The sequence below is a fragment of the Podarcis liolepis genome, assembly GCF_965112155.1.
Source record: "Podarcis liolepis genome assembly, chromosome: 2".
NCBI lineage: Eukaryota > Metazoa > Chordata > Lepidosauria > Squamata > Lacertidae > Podarcis > Podarcis liolepis.
The window spans coordinates 52204687-52229312 of NC_139555.1; the positions used below are offsets into that span (position 1 = coordinate 52204687).

The 24626-nt window shown below is 43.4% G+C and overlaps 1 protein-coding gene and 1 long non-coding RNA gene across 2 annotated transcripts in view; one reads left to right on the top strand and one right to left on the bottom strand.

Moving 5' to 3' along the window:
* The window catches only part of LOC310697348 (uncharacterized protein), a 330617-nt gene that overhangs the window by 252493 nt on the left and 53498 nt on the right, over nucleotides 1-24626 (top strand). The window lies entirely within an intron of this gene.
* Nucleotides 6923-9386, bottom strand: LOC310700356. The gene is made up of 2 exons (XR_014522580.1): nucleotides 9305-9386; nucleotides 6923-7557 (listed from the first exon to the last, which is right to left on the bottom strand). It is a non-coding gene; the product is annotated as an uncharacterized lncRNA (long non-coding RNA).

The window sequence follows — 24626 nt, forward strand, 5'->3', positions numbered from 1 at the left end:
TGTGCAGAACAGCAATGTAGGTTGTATTTCTTCGTGAATGGTGACAGACATTACATGTGCAGACACATATATGGTCATAAAACCACTAATGTATTCTGCAGTAATGGTTCAGATCATGTCTCCATAGTCCTTAGGGGGCCATCACTGAGATGCTGGAATAATTATGGAAGATATGGGTATGGTTATGCCAGTATCGCTAATGTAATTATAAATGGAGTTATTTAAAATATTTATTTACTTCTTTTCGGTGTACAAGAATAAAATAAAAATCAAAGTGGTATACAAGGATAAAATAAAAATCACATCACATCAAACAGGATAAATACACAGTAAACCAAGTACAACATTAAGCAGAGGACGGTTAAGTCTAGATAGAAGGCAAGTAAATGCTTGTGTAAAAATAAAGTTTTTAACTGCTGGTAGAAACATAACATCGAAAGTGCCCACCATATTTGGGAAGGGAGACTATTTCATAACACAAATGCCACTTCAAGGAATGTCCTCGTTCTGGTTGCTGCTAGATGGACAGGTCCAGGCCAGGACACCTTCTCCTGTGAAGATCTTAGAGTGCAGGCAGATTCATATGACATAAGACGTCCTCTCATGTTGTTTAGAGCCTTAAAAGTCAATAACAAAACCTTTATCTGGGCTCGGTAGCATATTAGCAAGTATTGCAGCTCCTTCAGGAGAGGTGTTGCATGCATGTACAAGTCCAGCTGCAGCATTGCGAACTAGTTGCAGCTTCTGCACAAGCCTAAGGGCAGCCCTGCATAGAGTGTTGGACATACAGCAGCAGGGATCAGTCAGTTTGTCTAGAGGGATTAATTCTAGTGTTAAAATCAACTAGCCAAGAGGGGAACGGGTAGTGGTGTGTAGCTTGGCAACCACACAGAATGGCACAATGTTTACTGAGGTGGCACATGCTCTAGTTTTGAGGGAGTTTTCTCTCTGAATATTGTGTTGAATGTTGTCCTGATACGTACAAGGCCTCACTGTTTATTTCTCCTTCAACTGTACAGTTTTATGTTCAGTTTCCCCAGTAAAATGATATCAATACTTTTCTCCCAGGAGTCCTTCTGTCTTATTTAAGTGACTTTGCTAACATAAAGCATGTTACAGCAATCCACATTTGAGTTTAGCAACGCACAGGCCACTGTAGCCAAGTTAATCCGATCCTGGATTGGAAATAAATGGCATACCAGCCAAAAATGGTAAACAACACCCCTAGCCTTCGTGGTCATTCAGACATCCAGTAACAGTGATGGCTCTAGGAGTACCCCAGACTATACACCTGTTACTTCAAACAGAGTGCAACCTGTCTGGAACAGACAACTCATCTAATTCCTGGATCTGGGAACACTCACCCACAAGGCCTCCATTTTCAGCTTCAGTTTATTGGTCCTTGTCCAGAATCTAGGCATCATTATAGGACCTGTATGGCCTCACTTGACTCAGAAGTAAAAGAAATAGAGCTGATGACAACTTGCTCCAAATCCCTTAATGACCTCCCCCAATGGTTTCATGTGGATGTTAAGTAGCATTGAATTATTCAATGTGAGCAGCAAGAGTGCACAGAAAGTGGGCATCAGGTGTTGCAAAGTTCTCTAGCTCGCTGGTCTTTCAAGCAATTTATATGTTTCTAACAGAATAGAGGTTTTTTTGTTATCAGCTTCCCAAGATGATCCTGGTTTTATTATCCTATCTATGTATAGCCTCACATGTTGGTATGTCCATGTTTGCATAGTCTTACGTATACTCTGAATACACCACCCATGGCACCTGAGAGGTGGAGGCGAATGGGCTTTGGGATGCTGATCACCATCCAGGTTCTAGCCATAAAAAGTGACTTGCAGTCATGCAAGAAAGAGAGCTATGCACTCGGATCTGGCTGCTAAGCATATGAGGTTCTAAAATGAGCCCTGTGGCTGTGTAGGGTTTGACTGTCAGTCTCTTTCATCCAAAGCAAGCCCATTTTCCTGGGTTTTCTTTATGCACTTCGCAGGTTCCATCCATAGCACTGATGCAAAAGTTCACTTGAAATGTCCTTGTCATTGCTTGAAATGACATTGGGATGCTCTTATTTACTACACCCAGCATGACCTAAAATGGGAATCACTTTGTCACATGCCTGGAAGACAGATTATGCTGAAATGTGCCCCCCATTATCTGAAATCTTGGTTAAATCTGTTGCTTCACCTCATATTTAGCTGTACAGAGCTTGCCCCCACAGTCTCACTCTGGGAAGGGAAGGTTCAAGGCTATCAGTCGTTACTTATCTGATTCTGTGTACTGTTCTGTAAACAATTTCCATGGTCAATGGATTAACCCACCAATGACCAGTTTATGAAGCCTAGATGACTGCATACTTTAGCATCAAACTAAAGGGAGCTGCTTCCTTCCAGGCCCATGGCAACATTTTACATTTATGGCATAGTGGCTCCCTCGCATGGCCTCACAGCACCTGGAGATGTCTTACCTACCCACGTATGGCCTATGCCCAGGGTTTAATGACTTGGGATTCATTCCTGTCCTTTTTGATGAGGTGGTAGGCATTTGACTGAGATTAAAGAGCATTAAAGTTCTCCCTTCTGGGTGGTTCATCAGTGGTAGGGTAATCATTGCTGGCCACGGAGGAAAGTGTTTGACTTGATATTTGTTGTGGTAGAGATGGTGACTGCTAGGTATGCATCAGCTGCTGCAGTATTTGAATCAATTATCGAGAGGCGATCTTGTTCCACTTTCAGAGTTACACCCTGCTCTGTAAAAATCCTGATCTCTGTTGATTAGTTCAAAGGTATGAGGCAGCCGTTCAGAAGAGGTTATTCTGTTATCTCTGCACCGGTACTTTGGATCCAACGTTTCCTTGAGATTTGCAGACATTTGGATCAAGAGATACCAGTTTGAATTTTGATGCTGTGTCCCAATCTCTCGACTTCTCCGTGATTCTTTCTCATATTATCATCTTCAGATGTTTGGGCCAAGATCTCAGTTTGACTTTTGATGAACCCTCAAGGCCTGCCTACTTGCCAGCTCCCAAACTGTAGAAGAGTCATGGCTCAACATCTAACCCAAAGCAGCCTAAGGCTGTGTTCACACTCCTGTTTACTGTGCACACACTATGTTTCCAGTATTAGGTTTTTATCCAAAATGCCTATATATCCTGTACTTTGTTATGATGGGGCTGGTTTCTTAGCAAGATTGATTGAGACCCTGCCTTCCCTATTTCCCTCCACTGCAGTCTGGTGAATATCATTTATGTTTCAAGTGAGGAGCCACACAGAGATGAATGCACAATGAAACCCTCTTTAATAGCCACCTAGCTTTGCTACCTATACTTCAAGTTTGTTTGTTTGTTTGTTTGTTTGTTTGTTTGTTTGTTTGTTTTAAAAACCACCAATGGTGGGATTCAGCTAAACTTCTGCACAAGCAGATCAAGGTCCACTCATGCGACAGGACTTTCCCTCTCCTCCCCATGTGCCCCCTAAATCTATTCTGGAGGGTTGAGGGGAAACAATTTAGAGGAAGAACAATGGAAGAGAGGGGAAAGTCATGTTGTGGTGAGCAGACCTCCTTCTGCTGAAGCATACATTATCTCCCATGTTCCCACCAAGGGTGCTTGTGTGGGTGCAGGGACTGAGTGAAGAGCTTCCCCTGAATATCTCGAAACCAGGGCAGGTTTGTATGAGGGAATGTGGTCTTCTAGATTTAAGCCATTAGGGCTTTATAGAGAATATCCAGCACTTTAATTGTGCCTGGAAACAAACTAGTAGCCAGCGGAGCTGTTCTAGGGAGTTGGGAGTTGGGATGTACAGAAGGGCCAGACCAGAGTCTGGTGGTGCAGTCCCTCAGAAATTCCACCTGAGTGATGGAGCCTCTATCTGATTGGCTCCCGACAGCAAGCCATAGCGGGGTGGATCAGCACTTTGGGAGGGAGAATAAAAGGGGCAGTTTCTGAGGGAAAGAGTTAGATTGGGCTTGATTTGAGGTGGGAGATAGGGATTAGGATAGGATTTGACTGTGGGAGAATGGGTTCTGATTTGAGTGGAGCATCCACACTGAGGAGACTATCTAAAGCATGAGGAAAGAGCCTCACAGCTTAGATAGGAAGAGCAGGTTGACTGTGTGGGGAAGGTATACAGGCAGGAGTTGGCTGGAGGGCTGAGTCTGAGCCAGGAGAGGTAGAAGCTGTGGGAATACAGACGCCCCAGGTCTTCTTCTAGCCAGGAGGGGAGAGTTCTTCTAAGTAAAGAAGACTCCCAAACCAGTAACAAGGGGTGAGGAGATCCCCTGGATTTGTTATACTTATTAGAATACTAATCAGGAGCGGGATTGCTAAGAGTGTGGGTAACTGATGAACCTGTGCATATAAGTAATTTGCATATATTCTTCTTTAGCTATAGATTCTGCAAGTAAAAGCTTTTGAATATTTTAACAAGTATTTGGACATTGTTTTAATTTCAAGAAAAGCATCAAAACTGCACATTGTTTGGCTTTCTAGCTGCAATTTAGCTACCCTACCAACAATACGATCCCTATATCCAGCCCTGGTCAACAATCTGGCTGCAGATCTTTAAGCCAGTTGGAAGTTTCTGAGTACGTTTCAAAGAAAGCCTCAATTAGAGTGTGTTACATTAATCCGAACAGGATGTAACCAAGGCTACATCTCTGCTCAATGACAGTGATTCGCCCAGCAAATAAGCATGCCCACATTACCCACATGTGTAATTGATATGCGTCCTCTCCTCCCCTTGGCTTCAGGAGCTGGGAAATTTGGAGGAGATCTCTCCCCCACATTAGCCTGATGTCCTGGGAGAAAAAGGGTTGTTAATCTTCAGTGTGTGAAAATATATATGTCATTTATCATGTACTTGTCAGCTTCCCATGTACCATTATGGGATGTTAACAGGAACTTCCTGTGATGACATCACATTTTTCCCATGACCCTTTGTAGGAGGATGGGAACGTGTTTTAAGTTTTACCTTGTTTATATTTACCCGTTTAATGTTTCACCTCTGGGAGCAGACACAGGAATTCTCACTGAACCTTTTTTAAAAAAATGAATGACAAGTTGAACAAAGGAGTTGCAAGGATTCATTATGAACAGAGTCCTATAAATAGCCATAGAAGTGTGTTGTTGTTCGATAAAATGAACAGCAAAATATTCAGTTGTTTTTTAAAAAAAAGTTTGAGAAGAAAAATATCACCCAGTGGTGTGAACAACTGGTAGGCACAATTCCACAGTCAAAAATATACTTAGGGGAGTCATCGCCACAATGCAAAGGATAAATGTAATATGTTTGGGTTCTATATCTTGAGACAAGGCTTAACATAGTATCTTTAATTAATTAGCAGCTACAACAAGAAGTTTCTGCTGGACCTCTTTCAGTCAGTCAGGCGCCACTTCCGCACACTGTCTTCCAGGGATAATCTCTAAAACACCCATCCCAGTGTTTCTTTTAAGGACATGTCTCTAAATTACTACAATCACTACAGTTGGGCCTAACTGCCCCAACTGTCCCCACGTTCTGATCCCTCTGGTATCAGTTGTCAAGCCTGCTCAGAAGTGCCTCACCCTAAACTAGTTTCCATTTTACTTATCCGCTGTTATCTCCAGGCAACCAGCTTTATGAAATGTACCAAAAGCAAAACAGAAACATCTGCTCACCAATCTGATGAATATACATATATAATCTGCCACTCTGGCTTAGACAAACGCATAGAAGGTGAAGCCCATCAACAACCATGGTAAACCTAAATAAGTTCAAGAAATGTAAAATGGCCTGTCTAGAGTTGCAGCCCATGTGAATTAGGCTGCAACAGGATACCCCACTTACCTAGGAAAAAACCCAGGTACCACTATGGGTGGAATTAGCATTACACTATGGCTAACATTTCATCTGTGCAAGCATTTTAGTTTGCCGAACAGAAACACCCCCCCCCCCATTAATAGTTATAAAATATATTATTTGTACCTTGCCCATCTGACTGGGTCTCCCCAGCCACTCTGGGCAGCTTCTAACAAATATAAAAGCATAATAAAACATCTCAAACCTTAACAACTTCCCTCTACAGGGCTGCCTTCAGATGTCTTCTAAAAGTTGTATAGTTATTTATCTCCTTGACATCAGATGGGAGGACGTTCCATAGGGTGGGTGCCACTGCTGAGAAGGCCCTCTGCCTGGTTCCCTGCAACTTCAGTTCTTGCTGTAAGGGAACTGCTGGAAGTCCCTCTGAGCTAGAACTCAGTGTCTGGGCTGAATGATGGCGGTGGAGACACTCCATCAAGTATACAGGGCCTAAGCCATTTAAGGCTTTATAGGTCAGCATCAACACTTTGAATTGTACTTGGAAACGTACATGTGGTGTTCTGGGGGTGGGTGTGTTCTGTTGCCCCCACTGAGCCAATTTGGTGGGAAGGAGAAGGGGGGGTCCCTTTGTGCAAGCAGAAGTCCTTCTGCTGGGCCTCCAATGGTGCGACTTATGAGGTAAATCTCACCCAATAGGATCTGTTGTGAATTGAGAGGGGGCACCATCGTGTCTTTCTCCGTAGGTAGCAAAATGGACTGAGCCGTCCCTGGATATGTCCATAACCTCTGGGCTGCTGGAAGCTTTAGTTTATACCTGCAGAAGCTGGCATAAATACAGAATTGTACCAAAACTCTGGAACATATATGTTACTTGCAAATCTATGCCTCCCCAGCCCCCACTGTTCAAAAGATGCAGATGGTTTGCTGTTTGAAAGATTACCCAAAACTGCAGTCTGCTGCAGCTGCTCTGAAAATGCCAAAGGGAACTCTAGAGAGAAAGAGAGAGAGAGAGAGAGAGAGAGAGAGACAAACAGACAGACTTCCCACACATGTAGGCCCACTAAAGAAGCACACATCAACAGACACAAAAGGCAGGACACAATGCATTCCATCTCCCATTTGTCTAAATAAGTTTATTTTTTCTGGGAAGCCAGCTATAGCTGCTACATCATGATAACGGCATCTGCTGTTTCAGGCTCATCAAAATCAGAGTCCCCCTTGGGTTGCCAGGCAGCAAACTGATGGCTGGAACGCCCATTGGGAACCCATTACTCAAGTCATCCTGCGGACAGGATTATTCACATTCTGCCGCTGATATTTACAGTCACAGCTGCTGAGATGGTGTTTGCAAATTTGCGCTGATTTGATTAGCTAGTTTGGTCGTCATCGCTCCTAAGAGCAGGATCTGGCCATAAAATTACATTCTGCTGTGTGTGTGACTCCATTTAATGGTGTGTCGAAGGGATGTTATGTTAATATCTTGCAGATGAACAAAGAGAATAGGAATATTGCAGGGGCCAGCAAGAGGCCATATGGTGCAATCAAGAGCTTTCATTCCCTATAGTCCCAGGCAATTTTATACTCCATGAAACCCTAAGAAAGTCAAAGACTATCTGTTCGCCCTCAACTGTACACAGCTATGAAGCTGACCGTGTTTCATTGATGGGACTTCAAATTTGTCTGCATTGTTCATGTAATTCTTCTTTGCAGGATTCTCATTGTTCTGGATCATTTGGGGCATGGTCCTGACCTGAAGTTGAAATGCACACTTAGAAATAATGACTTAAGGCCAGTATATACCTGTGAAGGTACTTTACCCTGAAAAGTGGTCTAGAATAATTTATTAAATAAATAAATAAATTCACAGATACTGTATGACTTGCCATCATCAGGTGTCAAGCAGCAGCTTGGCCCCATCCAAATATTGTGCCCTGAGCACTCAGGAAATGTGGTATCCACACCAAAGGAACACAGGAAGCAGGGAGAGAGAGGACAGGTACACAGTAAAGAAATGCTTAGTTATTGCACAATTAACGGATAGTGCAAAGGAAAAAGTTATCAAGTGCCAAAAGAGCACATGCCCACCAGGGTGGTAAGAACCCAGAGCTGTTACTTCTGTCTTTCATAGCTGCCCTATTTCTGGGATCTGGCCAGTCAGACAGGTTGCTATAGCAACTGAGAAGGCGTGTGGCTCCTGGCAGTAGGTTTACAGAGAGCTCTTTGCTCTTTTTCGTTGGTGTTTTGCTTAAAGTAGCCAGATGCAAGGAAGCACAGGGTTCCTGTACTTTTTCAAAGCAACGTCAAAGAAGGAATGCTTTTTTTGGGGGGGGGGGGAGGTATCAACAAAACGTGGAGGATTTCAGTAGGGGTACTGGTGTTAACTCATCCTAATATTGGACTGGAATGGCTGCCGGTTTTGTATAAGCCTATGCAGTGCTCCCCCCCCCTAAAAAATGTTTAGGGGTACTCTTATTTTGACTCAAGAAAATCACCATTTTATAGATTGGGAAAAATAAATACAGTAAAAAGACGAAAGTACAAAGATTCACAAAATGTTTAGGCGCATGCATACCCCTGTGTCCCCCCCAGAAAAAAGCACTGAGCCTATGTTTACTGGGCGCAACAGGGCTCCACACAGTGAGAGACACACTGTTTGTTCATTCTTTTTATTTGTAGGCCACCTTTCCATAGTCAAAACCAAGCTCAAGGCAGCTTACAACATGAAAATACTTACAAAATTACAAACGTAACATAAGTAGTCATAAACAAAACACAACAAACAGTACATAACCAGATTGAACAATCTCCGCATACATCATAATAATATCTAAAAGTAAAGATACAAAAAGTTGCTATCAATAACAGCAAAAACGAACAGAAACAGCAACCCCCAAAAAAACACCCCCTCCCAGCTTTTATAGCTGGAGTCAGTCAGGGCCCTGTCCTCCCAGGTGGAAAAAGGCCTGCAAGGCCGGGACTCACAGTCAAGATGGTCCCTTCTCCGAAGGCAAACACATCCAGCCTGTGGAGCGTCCCACTCCTTGTAGGAGAGCAAAGAGAAGACCTACAAGTTTGCAACATTTCTATGCTCACATCATATAGCAGCCATTGTACCATAGCACTGAGACATGGGCGTGTCAGAGTCCCCAATTGCCGGGGAAATGCTGGGGCCGTCACAAAAACCCTTAAACCATCGCAGCTTCTCACTATGTCATGCAAAGTCCCAAATTCTGCAAGCGGGGAAGGGTGGGAGCAGTGGGAGAAGATGGAGGAAGCCCAGCCCCTGGTGATGCAGCGGGATCTGTGGGGAGTGGTGCCAGTTGATGAAGCTGTGCTCTTCAGCTCCACTGGCCAGTACCGCTCAACGCATCCGACTATGGCAATGGTGGCGGCAGGAGCGACCTAAGGGGACCCAGCTCGCGCAAGTGCACAGGGGCCCTTTGGCGGCCATAGCTCTGACCACAGAGACTAGGTTGGTGGAGACAAGGAAGTGCCACCTTGTAAACATCCTGTGTGGATGCTTCCTCTGATGCCCAGGGTGGGCTGATGGAAACCTCACAGTTTTACCATGTATCATCTAAGGCTCCCACATTTAACCAAGGCAGTTGCCGGGACAGTACTGTTACACAGTCCTCTGACAGCCATTGGTTCAGCCGTCCCGCCCTTTTCCTTAATTCCGTCGGCTTTACGCATATACAGGGGGCACAGAAGGAGGTGGGCACACTGATGTAGAATAGGGTGTCCTTATTTTCATCTGAGGAATGTTGCCCCAGGTTCAATCCCCAGGCACTCTAGGTAAACAAGCATGTTGGTTCACAAGACAGGGGAAGAAGCACTTTGGAGAATCGTTGGGGAGATGCTGCCAATCAGACAGACAGTAGTGGACCAGATGGATCAATAAGCCTCCTCAGCACAAGGCAGCTTCCTGCTCTATTCCCAGCAAATAATGCTTTTGTCCTGCAGCGGCTAACTATAATAATAATGGAGAAACGACGCTGGCTCTCCCAATAGCCTTTCAAAATGCCAAAGCCATTGGGGTAACGGCAGCAGGAGTTGCCTCTGCCTCAGACATCTTTACATGTACTGCGTTAGATCAGGGTCTGGTTTTTTTTCCAGTCAACTAGGCTCCCAGTAATCTGTTAGGAAGCGTAAGTGGTTAGGAGGGGAGCCTGAAAGGAGGGGGCAGGCGCCCTGGGAAAAGGAACATGCACCTGACGTTCTGGAGAAGCTGGCAGATAAAAGAGAAGCCTGTGTTTGTAGTGGAAATTAGTTCATTAGAAGATTACGTTTAGGTTTTAAAGAGGCTATTATGGAGGGAGATGAGTTCGAATAATGAGTGCATATTTATTTAAATACTTATTTATTTATTTATTTTAAAGGGCAAATGTTTGTGGGTCTTAGCCTGCCTGGATGAAGGCCGCTCTGCGTTATTATTATTATTTTTTAATCCAGGCCTTCGTGCTTGTTTTACACCATTGTGTGGCAAACAGCTCAGGCCATGCTGGGGCCGCTTAATTTTCTTTTGTTAATGCCTAAAATGCTGTTTAGAGACATAATGGGTTTTTTAAAAAATGAAAAAATAAAGGTTCCATACTCGCCATCCTTTAGTCCCTGGATATACTGGACACTTCCAGACTCTCTTGTCAGGTAGGATTGAGTTCACATTGCTGAAGGAACACCATAGATAAGGTCCAGACATCCTCAAGCAATTTAAAACCCCACTCATTTTGGTGTAAGAGATCCCATTTAATAGGATTTAAAAGTGCTTAATTCTGGATGGGTTTCATACAATTTTACCAGCAACCAAGCCATAAATGCTGATTGTCAGTGAAACCTGTTCTACATACGCAATCCACTATCAGCACTACTATTGACTGAGTGTTTGCACATAGTGGGTACCTTTTAGACAACCTTTTTTCCCCTATCAAGGGACACATTCCTTTTGGAGTATCTATCTTGGAACAGTACAGACATTGCGTGGGGCAATCCTTGTTCTTCCTCATTCTGCCACATCCATCACCCCCCCTTCCTCTTTCTGCTACTCTCCTTGCCACCCATATGTCTTGCGTCACAGTTTGCCCACTCCTATTTTAGACTATGTCTGTCTCAGTTGGTGTTGATAATGCCAAGGTTGCAAGTTTGATCCCCGTATGGGACAGATGCATATTCCTGCATTGCAGGGGGTTGGACTAGAATGATCCACAGGGTCCCTTCCAACTCCACAAGTCTATGATTCTGTGGCTATGATTCATCACTTATCCTTGTTCTCAACAGGTTATTTATTTAGCTAGGTTACTCTTATAAGAGTTTGGCATGCTTATTTATTTATTTATTTATTTATTTCAGGAGTTGGAAACTTCAGATCGGGAAAAATAAATACAGTGGTACCTCGAGTTACATATGCTTCAGGTTACATACAATTCAGGTTACAGACTCCGCTAACCCAGAAATATTACCTCGGGTTAAGAACTTTGCTTCAGGATGAGAACAGAAGTCGTGCTCCGGCGGTGCAGTAGCAGCAGGAGGCCCCATTAGCTAAAGTGGTACCTCAGGTTAAGAACAATTTCAGGTTAAGAACGGACCTCCAGAACGAATTAAGTACTTAACCCGAGGTACCACTGTACAGTAAATCCAGGGGCCAAATGTGGTCCTCCCAGCATCTCTATGTAGCCCTTAGGACATCTCCCAAAGCTACACTCCTTTCCCCCCTTCTCCTCAGGTCACATCCCTCACTGGCTTTGCTTCACACATCCCTTGAGAGTTTTTATGGACTGGAAATTGTCCTTGAACTCTGATAATAACTCTAGCTTGCCTGGATGGAAGCTAGAGGGTGTGTGGGTGTGTTTGGAAGCCAGCCTACTAGGCAAAGGTAAAATGTACATTAATTGGCCTCAAACCAAAAAATGTTTCCTCGTGTATTTAGAATCCATTTTAATAGAGTAGCGCTCATGAAGACTTTTACAGAAAAAGGAAGGAAGAATGAATGTAGAGAGACAAAGATCTCTCTCTCTCCCCCCCCCCCCTTATCAAAGCTCCACATTTCAAAAATAATTTCTCCATAGCTTTTTGGAAAAGTTTTCCTTAGGAGCGAATTTCACTGTAACTTCTACACTACTTATAAACATTCACACATTTCTGCTGGCAAGCAGGCAGGTAAAAACAAGAACTTTGATAAATGTTATGTTATAAAGAGTGTGCTGTAGATCAGCAGGAGTAAGTTACTTCATGCATCTCAGCGAAAGCTTGCACCATGAAGGGATAACAGTGGACATAATGGAGGCTGTGTACACACATTTTATTCTAGACTCAATGGGAACTGTGTACTTGCTTCCCCTATATAGTACACACACAGTCTAGATCTATTGTATCTTTTTTTTTTGCCCCTGGTAAGTGCTTCCTGTGAAACTGTTTTCATTTCAAAAATAAAAGTTCATTGCAGATTGAGTCTGAATTATCGCACGGTGGGCCAATTTGAAAACACATGTAGGTGGTCCAAACAACTGGGAGGGGGGCATCCACACCTGCCCTATGATACTGTGGGTCATAACAAGATCAAAATCACCACTTCCTTCTTTGTTTACTAGAGGTATATGCGGGGAGAAAAAGGCATGGATAACCTAATGAAGGGTAAGGTTTTCAAATGTGTATCAAGTAACCACACCCATCTTTGTGGGTGGCAGGATCTAGAATCTACCATAGATTGAAAGCAGCATGTGGAGGATGAGCGCGAATGGTTCCAGACTGAGAAAAACTACATTTTTATGTTGCAAACTGTGTGTATGCAGCTGTATACTTCAAGGGTGAAGGTAGATTCAGTAGGGAAAGGCAGGGGAGCTCCCAGTATACACCCTAGCTGCAGAATAAGCCAGGCTTTGCAAGTGAAGTGATGGAAGTGCCTACAGCAAATCAAACACTGGCTTAGTTTTCCCACTCCCTCTATGCTTCAGGAAGGTTGGTTGATTAAAATATATATGCCTGAGCACCCCATTGACATGTATCCATTGCTGCCTTGCTCATTAAAAGAAAGGAAACCGTTTAAAAGAAGTAGTGAGACACACTGTTCCAGGAATTGGTGGGAAGACTATGGAGCGCAGCCAATCGGTGTCCTTTACATCCATCTTCTGGGTAAACTTGCAAAATTGCTTTTCCACCCCTGGAATAGGTATGTTTGAGCGGAAAGCAGTGAAGGTGCTTCCAGATTGCTTTTGCTTTCTTACCTTTAAGCAGCTAGCTTCTGCAGAAATAGCAAGTGCTGCTCTCAGCTTGTGATGCTGCTTTGCATAGGATTTTTTTTTTGTTCTCTGTTTTTTAACGGCAGGGTCAGATGCTTTTTATTTCCTTTCCAACCTTATCCATCAGGCTGAAGGGTGGGGGGAGGAGAGATCTCTGGGAAAAACTGCCCAGCCTTCAAACCAAGTTCCTCTTCTGCTTATCCGCTTTGCACAGCTTGTTTGCCTATAATATGAAGCAATTCCCTCATCTTACCCGCATTAACATTTCCTGATGAGCCAGGGTGTTAATTTTGTGCTCCAGTGTTTCCGCTCATGGGCATCTGCTGGCAAAGTGGCTGCCTTCCCCGTCTGTTAAAGAAGAGCAAGCTACAGGGCCACCAGAGCTTACTCACAGAGGCCTTTATTTAACAACTCTCCCTTCTTTCCCAAAGAGGACAGCAAATGTTACACCCCTCTCCACCCCCAGTGTAATCAAAAACAGACTAGGGAACATTTGTGCACTGTCTCCTATATTCAAAATACACATTTAATGATTGTTCTAAACGCAAGACAGTTTAAAAGCAACTCTTTGGCATTCTATCAAGCTACAATGTCTGTAAATCTGAAGGAGAATCTGCCCTTTATGCCGTCAGAAGACTAAATGCTAATCCAGGCTATGATAGCAGAAGGGCATGGAGAATGTTTGCAAGGGAGAAAAAAAGTAGTGAAATTGTATAGGTGGTTATACTTCTGTTGCTACCCCAGATGGAAGCCCCAAAGAAATGCAGGCATGGCTATTTATATAAATGCTACTGCTGATTGTAAACTCCTCAGGGCAGGGGATTGTCTTTTATTGATGCAACACTTTTAGGAACTAAGTATATTGATGGTGTATTATTATTATTATTATTATTATTATTATTATTATTATTATTGAAACAAGCAAAATAGAAAAGCATGGGCAAGCATTCCAATTACCTAGTGTTAAGAGTTTGTTGAGTGGGATGGTTTGACTGACGGCCTGGGCTCCCTTCTCATTATTGGAATAGCCAGGCTAGCTTCCTGGGTGATGGTGCATTAATGGGAACAAAGACAAAGGCAGAGTGGAGAGTGGAGAGTTGAGTGATGTGAGCTAGAAGCTAGAAGCTGGAACCCAGAGAGAGATGCTTGATTTCTGCTTGAATCCAAGGCTGCAGCTATAGGGGAAGTAAGGCCCTTTTGGAGTGTAATTCCCCAGACACAACCAGGAAGTTCTGGAACAGCATTAGACACAGAAAGAAGCTTGAAATATTAGATGATCTCTTAAGTAAGGACTGGGACGATGAAAAAAGATGATTACCACTATGTGGGTCAGGATGTAGGAGGAATGATTTTAAAAGCACAAAAATGAAGGCTGCATACTCCTGTTTACTCTGCATCCAGTTTGCTTACATCACTGACTGGGGAAGCGGTGTACACACATTAGCTACACTTGATATCTATCCTGTATCTATCCTGTTTCTTATTAAATACCATGTTTTGATGTGTTTCTTGCCAAACCAGTTTCAATCCAAATTGAGGAAAAAAAGAACAAAGTAGCTGTATTTTAAGCTGGTGCTGTCTACAGAGCCTATGGCTGCAATCTTAGTAATCATTTTTTTTAGGGAGTAAATTCTATCAAACTCACTGGGACTTAATTTTAAGTAAGTATGCTTATGATTGCACTGCATGCTTAAGAAGATGCCCTTACATTTTCTTCTGTAAAACATAATGATTTGGAATGAAAATGAAGCTGATCTTTGTGGGTTAAGATGATGGAGAGGGAATGCAAGATAAGCAAATGACTTTAACAATACACTTTGTCACTGCAGTGACAACATATGGATATTCTGTGTGCATCGTTAATTTTGGGGAGGACCAGGTGCACACCATGGGGGATGGGGATGCCATTTGGATTTTCTGCCTCAGGAGCAAAAACATATTGGGTTGGCTGTGTCTGAGATGCTGATATAAATCACATATCTCTGGGACATGAGTCTTTAAGAGGAAAAAACAAGCACTGTAAGAGCTGACAAAACAACAGAGAGAATCAGTAAAGAGAACACACAGTGTTCAACTTGATCAGGATTGCTCAATATTGCCTTTGCTGTGCTGTCGAAAATCTTGTTGTATTTATGTGTTTTGAATTAAAACTCATGTATACATATTGGGTAAAACACTTTCCCAGTTCTGTTTCAGACAATTTAATCTAGCCCAAGGACAATCACGAAGGGAACACCCAGTACTGAGGTTAAACCAGATCACAACGTAGGGACAATAGATCAAGTGAGACAGGCATGAGACCAATAAGGGTATTCTTACACATTAGGCTTAGGTAGCATATCTCCACGTTGGATTGTGGTTCTCTTCTCCCAGAAAACCCTGCAATTAAGTGAGAAGGCTAAGGAGACGCCTAACAGAGAATCTGCCACTCCCTCACCAGTTTGCTTCTAGGGTTCTTTGGGGGAACCTTGACTGATAGTGTTTGTAGTGTAACTATGCTCTCAAAACAGTTCTGCCTTCAGCTGGGTTTGTGATGAGAATGTGAAGCCAACGCAGGCCAGAATGCTTATCCACAGTACAAATGTTTCTTCCCCATTTTCTCTCCTGCATGTACCGCACCTAAAACGTTTCCTAAAAGGTAAAGGTAAAGGGACCCCTGACCATTAGGTCCAGTCATGACCGACTCTGGGGTTGCGGCGCTCATCTCGCTTTATTGGCCAAGGGAGCCGGCATACACTTTCCAGGTCATGAGGCCAGCATGACTAAGCCGCTTCTGGCGAACCAGAGCAGCACACAGAAATGCCGTTTACCTTCCCGCCGGAGCAGTACCTATTTATCTACTTGCACTTTGACGTACTTTCAAACTGCTAGGTTGGCAGGAGCAGGGACTGAGCAACTGGAGCTCACCTCGTTGTGGGGATTCGAACCGCTGACCTTCTGACTGGCAAGCCCTGGGCTCTGTGGTTTAACCCACAGCACCACCCGTGTCCCAAAACATTTCCTAATCCTTGATTAAAACAGCCGCATCTAGCAGAGGTGGATTTAGGGCAGTGTGACTGCACCGGGTGCCGGGCTGAGAAGGGTGCCCGCAGGGCATCACAACTATGATATCGTGCACAAACATAACGGAAAGTGAGAGGCCTGGGTGGTGAATTTTGGCCTTACACAACGCACCACTGAAATTTGAAGACCAAAGTCTACCCTTGCATCCAGCTAGATACGAACTATCACAACCAAGGAAATGCCCCCCCACCCGTGTCCTTAAAAAAAAGAGGCCAGCCATCTTTAATGCTAGTCAATGAGCTACTTTTAAATTAACATATCTTTTAACAAATTAGTGCATACAGTTGAGCATTGCTACTTCTTTTTTCCCTATAGTGCCCCTGTATATATTCTGATCTATGTCAATTACTAATATACAGTTTGGCACTTGGCACTTGCAAACACACCAGCAGCAGTACCAGATTGGCTCCACTAGCGTGTTTGCACTGCACCAACCTTCCTGCCGCCTTACCCTTCCCAGTAAGCAATGTGTAGTACTGCACCAAAAAGAACTACACTGCTGCAATGTATACAATGTTGTATATTAATAATTTTGGGGGATTACATCTGGAGAGAATGAGAAAGAATGCACAAGCTTGTATTGCATTTATGATGTTTGCACTGGAAAAGGCTTAAGGAGCATGCTTAATTTCTCTTTTTTTGATAAGCTTCTAAAAGGGCTTGGATGAAGGAATTGAGGAGATGCTCCTCAAATTTGCAGATGACACCAAACCGGGAGGGGCAGCTAATGCCACAGAAAACAGAATCAGAATTCAAAATGACCTTAACAGATTGGAGAACTGGACGCAAGCTAACAAAATGAATTTAAATAGGGACAAAGGTAAGGTTCTGCACTTAGGCAGGAAGAACCAGATGCACAAATATAGGATGGGGGACACCTGGCTTACTAGCAGTACAAGTGAAAAGGATCTAGGGGTCTTGGTGGACCACAAGCTTAACAAGAATCAACAGTGTGATGCAGCAGCAAAAAACAAGCTAACACCATTCTAGGCTGCATCAACAGAAGTATAGTGTCCACATCAAGGGAAGTAATAGCCCCACTCTATTCTGCCTTAGTCAGACCACACTTGGAATACTGTGTCCAATTCTGGGCACCCCAGTTTAAGAATCATGTTGACAAGCTGGAACATGCACAGACGAGGGCAACCAAGATGATCATGGGTCTGGAAATTAAGCCTTATGAGGAGAGCTTGAAGGAGCTGGGTATGTTTAGCCTGGAAAAGAGGAGACTGAGAGGAGATATGATAGCCATCTTCAGATATCTTAAGGGCTGTCACATGGAGGACGGAGCATGCTCGCTTTCTCCTGTTCTGGAGGGTAGGACCCAAACCAATGGCTTCAAGTTGCAAGAAAGGAGATTCCGACTAAACATCAGGAAGAGCTTTCTGAAAGTAAGAGCTGTTTGACAGTGGAATGGACTCTCACAGGAGGTGATGGACTCCTTCCTTGGAGGTTTTTAAGCAGAGGTTGGATGGCCGTCTGTCATGGACGCTTCTGCTTTGGAGAGGGTTGGACTAGATGACCCTTGGGTCCCTTCCAACTCTAAGATTTTATGATCATACAGGAGTGCAGAACCTGGATCTGTACAGCTGGGTCAGATGCACAAAACTAAAATTAGAACGGGGTGCTGTTGTTTCAGCTATTACAGAAAGCTTGCCCTCAGCTCAGGTAATCTCATTTCAGGCAAGAGAGAATCCATTCCCGTCCCCCGCTTCCTCCTCTTGTCCTTTTCTTTCTGAGGCAAGGCTAATAAATCAGCTGGCATGGAACAAATGCTGCACTCCACCACTGATCCACTGGAGGGTGCGTGACTGTGTGAGAGTGGGAGGCAGAGGAAGACAGGCTCCCTGCAAGCTGGCACTGTCAGCAATCAGCTGACATTAAAACAAACACCCTCTATGCAAAGGGCAGGCTGAGCATTTGGTATTTGTAATTAAAGCTTCTGGCTTGCTCACATGAGTCACTCCGAGGGTTGCTTTACCAACCCAGCGTGCATAACAACATCAAGTCTAAGGCAGCAAGACCCACTTTCGAGCAACAGAGTTTTGCCCTACTTATCATTCCGACTAGTTTTCGAGGCTGCGGTCAGTACGGTCATATTCCTCCTCTGTCGGCGAGTCTCTTGCTTTCACCTCACAATTTACACAAGCTTTTAAAATCTATTTGATCAAGTTCACGACAGATCAGAACTCTGAAGATAGTAAATGCAAAGTCACAAAGTGGCTAATGCCTTTCGCTGCTGCTAGATCTTTTAGGCCTGTTTCACAGTCTAGCAAATTTCAGACATTAATGGCTCCTGGGGGTGGGGCTGAGCAAATCTGGCAATTTCTGTTTCTCTCCGTTTCATGTTTTGCAAATCATAAGTTCAATTTGCTACACTTCTGCAATACTTTGAATTTTTTTTTAAAAAAAAGTCAGCATTTTTGTGCACATTTCTCTTGATATGTATATTTTATGCAATTATGCCTTTTTGCAAGGCTTTTCCTTAATATGAGGTATTTCTGTACGCTATTTTTATGAACATTTTTATCAGTACATTTCCCTTTTGGTGAAGTGGCTACCCTGCACATCTAGTGCTTGCCATTACTCCGCTGCAAGCTGTTTGATGTTGGAAAGAGCCTTTTTTGCAGTTGTGTTGAAACAGTTTGCCGTGTGCACTGGGCTTAGTGAATGACAAGTGTGACTGGTTCACATGCTAGCGATCACAGTGAACAATTAGGGTTGCCATGTCTGCCAAGAGTTGTTAGCCATGATAACAAAAATTAACTTTCATAAATAGAGGCAGTAAACTTCTAAATCCCTAATGCCAGAAGAGAAAGAACAGGGGCTGGTAACCTTCACAGTCATGCAGTCATGCTTTGTTTTTGATCTTACAGGGGCATCTGAGCATAGGAAGCGTTTTATACTGGATCAGACATTGTCTACACCAACTGGCAGAAGACCTTCAGAGTTTCAGGCAGGCGTCTCTCCCAGCCCTACCTGCAGAAGCCAGGGATTAAACCAGAGACCTTCTGTATGCTAGACAGATGCTCTACCATTGAGCTATGTCCCTTCTGCCACCTGGTTGATGCTGGACTATGTGGACTGAAGTCTAATTCAGCAAGGGAGTTCGTAGGGTATTTTGCATTATGCTCTGCCATGTCAAAATATTTATGTGTAAGACTCATTTTCATCTTCAGCCCACTCAGGCAGGCAGTGGGTGCATGTACTGTAATGTGACAGCAGCGTGCGTGTGCACGCGCATGACATTTCCCCCAAGTAAATCTGTGCTCAGAGTGGTTCACATAAAAAAATCAAAGTCCAAACACAGTAATACAAAATAAGAAATATAAATATCACGGCAGCACAAAACTAAAAAAATCAATAATCAACCATTAACAGTTCATTTAACAGACTTAAACATTTAAGTAAGCAATACAGCGTGCCAATAGGTGAAGAGGTGGAACAGCAAGTGCTGAGCTGTCAGCAAATCACACCGAGGAACCATAGCAGTGTGTGTGTGTGTGTGTGTGTGTGTGTGTGTGTGTGTGTGTAGGCAAGCCCAACTGTTACTTTGCCCTCCCCCCTCAGACTCCTTCAATAGGAGAAGCACTGACTTCTCCAGCTAATTGAGGGGGCTTGGTGTGACGTTGCACGACGTCCTGGCATCTAAAATATACGTTAACAAATACATGGCGGGGGGGGGGGCTGCCTCAGCCCATAGGAATCTGTGCCCATGTTTATTGGCCAGCCTGGCATTCCATCAGTGGCCAGCCATATTAGATGAAAGAGGACTATATATATATAGTGAGGCCCCTTCCGTTGACTTGCTGATAAATATATCAAACATTAAAAGCTTCCTTAAACAGGTCTGCCTTCAGATGTCTTCTAAAAGTCAAGTAGTTGTTTATTTCCTTGACATCTGATGGGAGGGCGTTCCACAGGGTGGGCGCTACTACCGAAAAGGCCCTCTGCCTGGTTCCCTGCAACCTCACTTCTCACAGTGAGGGAACCGCCAGAAGGCCCTCGGAGCTGGATGGTGGGGGTGGAGACACTCCTTCAGGTATACTGGGCCGAGGCCATTTAGAGCTTTAAAGGTCAGCACCAACACTTTGAATTGTGTTGTGGGATACGAACATGATATTTAAATAACAGAGCCTGATCAATCGTCTACTGCTGATACATCATAAAAAAGCAATTCTTGACAGCACCGTTCCCTATCAACCAAGAGTTTGTATATACTGATGTACGTTCCAGAAACTAGCGATTATTGGTTGTTCCAACCTTTGCACCTCCCTTCCCTCTGCCTTTTTCCTTCTTCCACTAAACTGTGAACAGACGCTCCTCCGTGGTTCATTCACTAGCTGCCTTTCTTCATTTGAGTTTGTAATGCTAGGCCGCTTGGGTTTGCTTGTCTAGGAGACCTTCTTCCTCCAGCTTGAAGGGCTTTGTGTTTTGTTTGAATGGCATATTAATGAGCATGTGGCTATGTATACAGTACACCTAAAACGGCAGAATCGCGAGCACAGCCAGGATATGAACAGCCTCCTCATTAAGCCCCTGCACTCGCAATGGAGGCACATAAAGAGACACCGACGTCACATCACAGCTGCATACAAAGCTCTTCTCCGTGCTGCATAAATCATGTATGGCCACATAATCTATTATAGATTCACAAAGCAGTAATCGCTAATTATACCGAGGCATATTTAGTTTCCTATGGGATCTGGCTTGCGGATCTTCAGGCTCTGGCGTTAGCTCAATGCATATGCAGTCTGTTTTTAATTTAATGACAATTTAATTTTACGGCTCTTATGCGTGTCTCCTGCACCACAGTGTCAAGAAGTACACACCTAGGCTTTCCATTCTCTTGCTGCTGCAATGTTGGGGTGAGCTGGGAAGGAATATAGTCTACTGAGTGGAGGAGCTAACATAGAAGAAATCAGAGTTTCTCGTGACCTACCCACCCCTTACATCTTTCAGGGGATTACAGCACAATTCTAAACATGTCTACTCAGAAGTCAGCCCTACTGAGTTCAATGAGGATTACTACCAGTATCTGGGTCTAGGATTGCAGCCTTTGTGATGCAAAAACCCACAAAGAAATATGAGTTCTGATGGCATATTACAGACATTTGGTCTTTATGAAGATGCTGCTATAGAAAAAGCAGAATTCCTATTATTTTGATGACCTGAGGATGTGAAGAGGGAAACCCAAGCATATAATGATGATGATGATAATAATAATAATAATAATAATAATAATAATTTATTATTTGTACCCTGCCCATCTGGCTGGGTTTCCCCAGCCACTCTGGGCGGCTTCCATAGAACCCAAAAATACACTAAAACCACGCATTAAAAACTTCCCTGAACAGGGCTGCCTTAAGATGTCTTCTGAATGCCATGTAATTGTTGATCGCTTTGACATCTGAAGGGAGGGCGTTCCACAGGGCGGGTGCCACTACCAAGAAGGCCCTCTGCCTGGATCCCTGTAGCTTTGCTTCTCGCAATGAGGGAACCGCCAGAAGGCCCTCGGCGCTGGACCTCAGTGTATCTCTAAACAGAGCTAAGGCTGCTTACACACCATACATTCAAAGTACGTGACTTCCCCCAAATAATACTGGGAACTGTAGTTTATCACTCACAGAGCTACAATTCCCAGCAAAAACAACAGTTCTCAGAATTCTTATGGGGAAGTCATACACTTTTAATTTTAAAATGATTAAAATCCAATTTAAAATTATAAAAAACACATAATCATACTAGAAGCAGCAAAAATAATCCAGAGACTCAGAGAAAAGCATACAATAATTTAAGGAAAAGTATTCAACTGCTGGTGAAGCATAAGCCTCAGAAAAAAACTTCTTTTTCAATGGCTATAAATTTAAACTGAACTTGGGAATTCATATTTACTAACTTTAAAACCTAGCCTGTTGTGACATGCACCTGTTCAGAACACTTATATGGATATTCAGTAGGAGGGGGTTGGTTTTTTAAAAAAATACCTGTCAATATTATTTAGGAAGCTTTTAAAATAAACTGTTTGTTATGGCTGTTGTGTGACTCCTATATACAGTGAGTTGTGCAGTCTTCATTGCCTGTGCCCTTCTGACATTCCTATGGTTGGCGTCTTCATTCCCAACCACAGAAAGTCTAAGTAGACCTATAAGTGGATTTCTTCACATTTACGTAAGGCATTTGCTCCAAGGAACTCTCCCCACTACCCCATTTTATATCCAAAACAACAGATTAGCCTGAGTGGCTGGCTCAAGTTCACTAGATCTCTAATCACGACATTGCATTGCCTTTCCCAAACCGTCCCTCCTTCTGTTATCTCCCTGTTGTCAAACTGAGAGTTCTGTAGGGTAGAACCTTTGGGGGCTGGGCTTATGTGCACTGATGCTGCTTGCATGGATGTAAAAATATGTATGCAGTAAACAGGAAATTAATGTTCCCATTTTACTTATAGGAAACTGAGAATAATAATCTACTCAGGCAGTTCAAGGCTGAAAAACCCAGATCTGCCAGCTTTAACCCAATATCCTGTCACTGAATAAGAATGAAGAAGAGAACTGATCTGCACTGCTGAGAATTAGCAGTTTTGCAAACCTAAAATCAAGCCAAAATCAATGATTCAACTTCTGCAGCAAGGCAACTTGTTTCGTATTTTAGTGGATAAGTGCACAAAATGTTATGTCAGGTGAACTTCTGTTAAGGATTTACCTTTAGAGATCATGACAATGGAGCCTTTGAAGTCCATTATAAATCTGTGCTTCTATGATACTTTTATTCTACCCACAGACTGAATTCACAAATGCATCTCTAACCCTTGATGATGACAACATCACATCACCTAAAATACGACTGAGACAATTCCACAGTACTAGTGAAGAGGCATTGGGTGATCTGATGTCCAAGAATGCCTGTGTGAATCAATCCTGCTTTTCAGCAAAATATTATCTGGTCAGGCTCAGTAGAGCTATAACAAAACAGATTTGCAAGCTATGCTCCTATTTTTGGCCTCTGACTAATCTGCGGGTTCTGAAATTTCTCTCTGCAGTGTTTTGCCTCAGCACTTGCCTTGCTTCGTGTCCTAGTGATTTGAGGCACAATGACGTCACAGGACTTGGCCATGAGATAGAAAGCATCAAATCAGAATTTGTACTTTGGCACAGGCTGTTCAATCATTTCATTCAGCAAATTTGTCTGGTACGTTTGGACATTTTGATGAGTAAACACCCATGAGGCCGTTGTTGACAAAGCTAAAAAAACACACCAGAAAAGAGCTCCATTTTTGGAATGAAGCCATTTAAATTAGCTAAACTAAACAGACATGAACTTTCGTGAATACATTTATTTAATCTGTAATGCTCAGATGCTATATTACTAACAGATGCACTTGAATAGGCAGAAGATAACCATATCCTAAAGCAAAGATACCTGCAAAATACAGCAGGCTAAGATATATGTTATAAAAATGGAAGCATATGCTAAAGAACTCTCTGGCCCATAACACTGAGATTCAAAATGTTATGACAGAACGTATCACAAGTTTCAGGGGTGTGTGGGTGGGTGTCTGTTGTGGGTGTTTGATAAAGGAAACAGAAAAGAAAGAAAGAAGCAGAGCACCCAAAAATGCAGATAGCATGCATTCATAGACATTTCATAAATAGAGGGCCACCTTATTATTGACTGAATGGTTGTTTTCTGCTTTGATATAGTCAACAGCAATAAAAGGGGGAAATTGTATTGAAGCCTAAAGAAAAGGTAGAGTGAAATCTGCAGAACTATTTTTCCATTGCAGGGAGCGGGGCGATTATGATACTAGCTGGCATCGATGTAGCAGATGAGATGGCTATAGAGTTCCCTCGAACACTTTGAACTGAAGGGCTTCTGTTTAGAAGGGGGCCAGGAATTAGCGCACCAACGTATCAGTCACTACACAGAGCATCAAGGAGAGAATGTGCTCCATTATGTGTTTTCCACAGCCTGCTCTGCCAAAGAGTCCTTTAAGGAACACTGGGCATCAGATAGCATCTCAACCGGTTCCTTCCTGCTCCACCTGCTGGCACCAGGATCCCTTTTAATAAACAAACAAACAAATAAATAAATGAAGTAACTTACTCTTCCTCCTCACACCTCACCCTGTGCCACATTCTCTGTTGCTCGGTTACGGGTGTGCATGTGAGGACTTATTAAGAGAATGAGAAGGAAAGCCGGGGGGGGGGGGGCTTTTACTGTGTGAAATGCTTCCTGCCTCTTAGTTCTTTGGCCTGCGTGTGGAGGGGAGCACAAGTAAGCACAACACACACAGCAAAGGCATTTCTGGTACAAGGACATCTAAAGCTCATTGTCACCTTTGACACAAGCAGTGTGGAGACCCTGATTCTTTGCTCCGCTCCCCCTTGTCCTAGCTTAGTTCTGCTTTCTTTGGCTGTTCTTAGTCATATTTCAAAGGTGGGCATCCTTTACTTTCTCCAAGCCCACCAGTATTGCTATGCCAGGGTATATGGTGTGTTTGTTTGCATGTGAGAGAGGGAGA